Raw genomic sequence first — 6,681 nt, forward strand, 5'->3', positions numbered from 1 at the left:
GCTGATTCTTGAAATCATGTTTCTTGTACCATCTCTTTGTAAACTGCATCCATTTTTTGAAAGCCTAAACGAGCAGAGAAGTCCATTCTACATGAGTGTCGAGGTTGTGGCTGAGAGGAAGAGGATGATCCAACTTCATGTGACTGAGAAGTACTCGACAATGCACTGGCTGATCAGTTTAGAGAACTACTAAGCCTAGTGTTGTATTCATCAAACAACTTCTTCAGAATACTCATGATTGAATCATGCATCTGCTTAGCTTTAAAACTATCTTTTCCATATAACTGATCAAAACAAAGCTGAGCAAACTTCATCTTATTCCTCGGATCGAACACACTAGCTACTATCACCATCCTATTCATCTCAGTTCCTTCACCAAAAGGATCCCAATACTTTCCTAACTTGGTCATCATCGCTGTGGCTTTCTTCTTCAACTCTTCATCATGTCCTTGGCACGTCATTGCAATGAAGGCTGACTGAATGCTGACTATCTCATTGTAACACTTGTATGAGCAACTTGAATTGGTAGCTGATAGAACAAGAGTTGACTGGTAGAATATGACAAGGAAGTTAATAAACCTGAAACAAGTAAGGTAAATAAATTTAGCAAGAGAGTATTAAGAATATGACAATGAAGTTAATAAACACAACTGACGAGTCTGTTACCTGTCTATTACTTCCCAATCATCTTTGGCAAGTGGTCCGTGCCTTTTCTTTCCATAAACTCTCTCTTGGAAGTAGTCATTATACGGCTTGTCCTCAGCCATCATCTTATCAAACGCCATCTTGAAGTCCATAACTCTATTCAACATAAGAAATGTTGAATTCCACTTTGTTTTGCAATCTCGGGCTAGGCTTCCTCTTGTTATCTTCCCTATGTCAACACGAAGATGGAATGACTTTAGCCTTGGCGCAGAAGACCTCACAAACTGAATCCCATTCCGAATAGCGGCAACACTCTTGTCAACTTCTTGCAATCCATTTCTCACAATTAGATTTATAATGTGAGTTGCACACCTTACATGTAGATAATCCCCATTAAGCACCACTGATTCTTCTCCATTAACTTCAATGAAATCTGCTTTAAAGATTTCCATGGCATTTCTGTTTGCGGTTGCATTATCTACTGTGATGCAGAAGACCTTTTTGATGTCCCACTTCTCCAAGCATTCCTTAAGAACAGCCGCTATAGTCACACTTTTGTGATCACCGACATTCTTGAATCCAATAATCAGTTTCTTCAACTGCCAATTAGTGTCAACGAAGTGTGCAGTTATCACCATGTAGCTTGCTCCAATATTGTGAGCTACCCAAATGTCAGTCGTAAGTGATAACCTCTGCTTCTTCCCACCAAGAATCTTCTTCATAAGTGTTTTCCTTCTGACATACATATCCACGATGTCCCTCGTTGCTGTTCTTCGAGAATGAGGCTTCTGAAGCTTACATTTGTTGCAGAAATGCCTGAACGCCAAACTATCTATAAAAGACAAGGGAAGCTCATCAATAACTAGCATTTCATTTGCAGCTTCTCTCAAGAAACTTTCAGAAACCTTCCCTAAATGGAGACCATCAGCTTCTTCGTTTAGAACATGTTGGCTAGCACTCGTAGTAGCCTTCCACGCCAAATACTTTTTGCAAGCCAGGATATGCTTCCTCAGATTTGAGGTCCCTGATGATGATGCACAAGACATCTTCTTCCCACAATAATTACAGCAGCACTTGTTATGATTATTCTTCAATCTTGTATAGTGATCCCAAACGAATGATCTTGTTTTCTTTGTGATCTTCTTTGCAACTATCAATCCAGCTTTCATTTTCCCTTTCCCTTTAGCAGCAGTTGTATCAGGAGCCGGACTAGTCTCTAAACTCTCTACTTCATCATCTGTCTCCTCAATTATATCTTTAGCATCAATGTCTTCTCCATCTTCTGGTATGTTAACTGGATCCTCAGTAGAAGCCATCTGCAGAAAAATGTATAGCAAGATGATTCAGAAATGATAGCAAACCATATATGTTCTTAACCATTCTAGAAAAACTGTGTACAAATCCCTAATGTGTTCTTAACAATTTCACATTGATGGGGAAGAAATAGAAAACCCCTAAATAAATTTCAAGCTCACAAATTACCACAACAAAAAACCTTAAATCAAATCATACGTTCAATATCGATGGAGAAGAAACAAAAAATCCATAAATCAATTACACGTTTACAACCAAAAAGAAACCCAAAATCGAATCATAGATTAGTCATGGAAGATCCATGGAGAAGAAACATACCACTGATTGAATCCTTGATGCAGCCGGCGAAGACACTCGACGGCGGCTATGGTGAGAGTGAAATTCCAGGTTTGCGATTTCAGTTATGCTAGAAGAAGAAGTATCAAGGAACGAAGAGTCTCTCTCCCTCGAGTCACGAAAGAAAAATCAAGGAGGTAGAGAAGTGCAATCTGCCAGACACAAGTCACGCGTATCATTATTAGTAGTACTTTAGTAGTCTAGTTAGGGATTTATTAGAGTAGCTTAGGAGAATTGGGTATTCGGATCGGGTATTCGGTTTTCGGGTAAAAACTGGACCCAAACCATTACCCATGGACCCTAGATTAATGATCCAATAGGTATTTCAGCTGATACCGAAACCGAACCAAACCGGAGATTTCGGATCGGTTCCGGTTCGGTTCTTCGGTTTCGGTTTATATGCCCAGGACGAGTTAGAAGTTAGAATTCTAAGGGACATGATATTTGTTTCCAAGTTTCTTTTTTGTAAAATGTTTGATATTATATAAATGTTTAATTTGTGACAGCAATTACAAAGATAATTAGTAATAAAATGCGGAATACGAAACTAAATAACAAAAACAATAAACTAAATAATATAAGCTAGCTTAGAGCATCTCCAAAAAGACTGTAGTATAGAGTTTTGCAAACTCTATATTTGAAGTTTCAAGGTGTTCTTCTCCAAAGGCAAAACTTCAAATTTAACTTCAAAATTATTTGTAATTTATACTATGCTCCTTATATTTGTCATAATTAATATAAATCCATAAAAGTTTTGTAGATAACTTGCACATATATAAAAATATGATAGTAATATTAATTAATAAAATCTTACACTAAATATAAAATTATAAATAGAAATACATAATTATATATTAAACTACAAGAAAATGCCACAGTATTACATAAAATTATTTTATTAATACTCCATTTTCGGTTATACAAAATTTGTTTGGACAAAATTTTAGAAGTTCATGAGAAAATTTACTAGACTATTAATGTTCTTGTAATATTTAAATTTGTGTATTAATTATGTCTTCATGTATATATCTTCTTAAAAAAAATTATTGAGTTTCTTTTGTAATATTCTTGTTGTCTAATTCTACTTTTAAAATATTATAAATCTTTTTTTGATTTTTTTTTAAAAAAAATTTATGTGTAAAATTTTAATTTATAAAAATAAATTTGAAATATTTAAAATATATAAAAGTTTTAAAGATTAAAACTATGAATGAGAAAATACTTAAGAATCATAAATGTGATGTATAATTAATTATAAGGACCAAGATGCAAATAAAAAGATGAAACTTCAAATTTAGAGTTTTGAGTAGTGAAACTTCGAATATGAAGTTTCACTTCTTAAAACTCTAAATTTGAAGTTTTGAAGTTCTTTTTTGGAGAGCGAAAAACTCTATATTTGAAGTTATAGAATTTCTTTTGGAGATGCTCTTAGAGACTAACTAAGACCATCTCCAACCCACCTCTATTTCTATCTTTATATTTTTCCCTAAAATAGAGAAACGCTATTATAGAGGTGAAAATGCTTTAATGTCTGTATGCTTCTATAATAGAGTTCTTCTATTTATAGGAGAAAATATAGAGATATGATATTTCCACCAATAAATATAGAGGCAAAAAATAATTTTCCTCTGTATTTTCCTCTAAAATAGAAAAACTTTATAATATAGGCATACATTGGAGCATTTTCACCTCTATAACAGATATCTCTATTTTAGAAGAAATTATAGAGGTGTACAGTGGAGATGCTCTAAGCAACGAGCAACGAAACGGGTAAAGAAGCGAAATAGTAGAAATAATATATAGTCGTTGTTTATGTCAATTAGAACGGTTACCTAACTCCATTGGCAACGAAATCTTCAAGGTCACTTTCGCCGGAGATCATCTTGTTTTGAGAACTAATTTGTCACAATCACTAAAAGTTAAACAAGATGCCATTCCCTTTATCTTAAGACTTGGCCAACGATTATAATTATAATCGATCCTCGTCTTTTGGATCGTGCCTATACTTTTGTGTATTGATTAATAAATTTGAACTAATTTTTATATTCATCGTTATATTTTAAAACCAATTTATTGGATCGTTTCTTAATTTCAGAATATTCAAAATTTGAAACTAATTACTGACCAGTGAACAACTTATTAAATGATATCAACAATACCGCTGATTAATGATACCATTAATTTTATCAATACTATTGACCGGGGATTACAAAATTAAACGTGAAAATATATGTTTCTGTGAAGTTAAACAACTTCCATGCTACTAGCTAACTGAATCATTTCATTACTTTTCCTCTAGTAAAGGATTTTACTACGGCAATATTATATCTCACCGTATTTTACCATTAACATTTTTTAACTATTTTTTTTGTCATCAACATAAACAAAGTTACGAACATCCATGTGAACGACAAACGACAGTTGTTTCCTGTAAAGACTATTCGCCTTTAAATTTTGTGTTTGTGGTACATGAATGATCTGTGAGTTGTAAAAATTTTATTTCCGGATCTTGATATCTTCCAAATAACTTGTAAAAACTGGTCATTATCCCGGTTCCGAAACCTCCGAGAACCCATGACGGAACCCGGAACCCAACCACTATGAACCTTAGTTATTATGCATTTAATTACGGAAAGCATCTTATATCCTCAGATTAATTTTATCTAGAGATAAGAAACGACCATTCATAGCACGAACCAAGTTCAAACTACCAACGAAGATATATATATATATGCAATAATGCAAAAACTAGGTAGTAATCCGCGATATGCGCAGAGTTAGATAGTTTATTAGATTATTTATTGTATGTTGTACTAAGGGACTTGTTGTATAGTTTTTTTCCGGGGATAAGCATTGATATATCCGTTCGGATTTAGTTAATCTATTTGGATTTTGGACTTTTAGGGTTAGAAATTTACAAATTTTGGTTTAGATTTGGTTCGAATCATTGCGGGTTCGGTTCGGATTTGAGTTCGGATATCCATTCTAATTATGTATTTCTTTTAAAAAAAATCCAAATATACTTAATATTAAAATAAAATAATATAAAACATAAAAATTTGAATAATGTAAACTAATATTTAAATTTACATAAAAATTAGTTCAGTTTAAATATTTGGATGGAGAACAAAAAAAATATTTTCAGTATTTTGAACATTTTATGTTATTTTAAGATATTTACTTGTGACTATATTGATAATTTTTACGAGGAGGTGAGGAGTCGGTCATCTCGTGCAACGCGAGCTGAAAGAAGTCCACTACGAGGGGAAAGAAGTCATGTGCGTAGGAACAGAGAGGAGCCACGTGAAGAAGGAGAAATTAGGCTTGATGGGAGCGATATGGGGCGGTTGCAACAAGAAGTGGAGAAGAGTTTGAAGTTAATTACTCCACCAGGACCTGCACAGGTGATATCTCAACTCCCCGGTGATCCTGATCAGGTAACGTTAATTCCTGGAGAGTTGGAAAATGGTTTGGATTTGGTTAGTGAGTCTTTAGAAGATGGAACTAATACTCTGGAGCAGGGTAAGATCAATGAGGATTTAGATTCGTCTAGAGAGGAGGGAATGGAACTGGGAGAGACTGATCACACTAGGACGGAGACAGATGCGGGTCTGGAACTTGCTGATGAGTTCCAGAATCTCACTGACGGAGAAGGAAAAGACCATACCAGGTGGAGGCAAAAGAATTTGTTGAAGAGGATATGACCAGTGGCATTGCAGAGGGCATGGTGACAGCTGTGGCAGAGAAGAAGCCAGGACTGCGAAAGTCTTTGTTCTCAGTTGCAGGTGGAAACAACTCGAAGTTTGTTCAAATTCTTATGTCGCCTCGCAAGCGCGCACCAGCTAAACAGAGTCTCCGTAAGGGAGGTGGTGCTAAGTAAGTGGAAGAGAAGGGTTCCTCACACCCGAAACAGCTACCCAAACCTTAAGTGTTTATGGATCAGCGTGCATCGACAGCTATGTTATGGGGATGTTGGGTTTTTTTTGTTGGGAAAATTATCCAATATCGATGAGATGAAGATGGTATTAGACAACTAGAAAATTTAAGAAGAAGACTCTTAATATTTAGGAAAGGGTTTACTACAAAGATTTTGTTTTTGGAAACTCTCTCTTACAAATATTTTCTCTCTTTGTTTTTCTTGATTCTTGGATGATTACAAATGGTGCTAAGCACCCCTATTTATACAAGTGAAGGAGCACACTCCAACAAGTTCTAGATTTCTCTAAATTATTATTTATTTCAAAATATCTAACTCCATAACTTTCTCTCTTCTTCTACACAATTCTTCTTCTATACTTCTCCACTTTTCTCTAGATGTTTCTTCTTCTTGGACTAAGGTTTGATTATGATTTGATTAGTTTTGGGCTTAAGGAGGGAAATCCAACA

The sequence above is a fragment of the Brassica oleracea genome, chromosome C3 (genome assembly GCF_000695525.1).
Source record: "Brassica oleracea var. oleracea cultivar TO1000 chromosome C3, BOL, whole genome shotgun sequence".
Taxonomy (NCBI): domain Eukaryota; kingdom Viridiplantae; phylum Streptophyta; class Magnoliopsida; order Brassicales; family Brassicaceae; genus Brassica; species Brassica oleracea.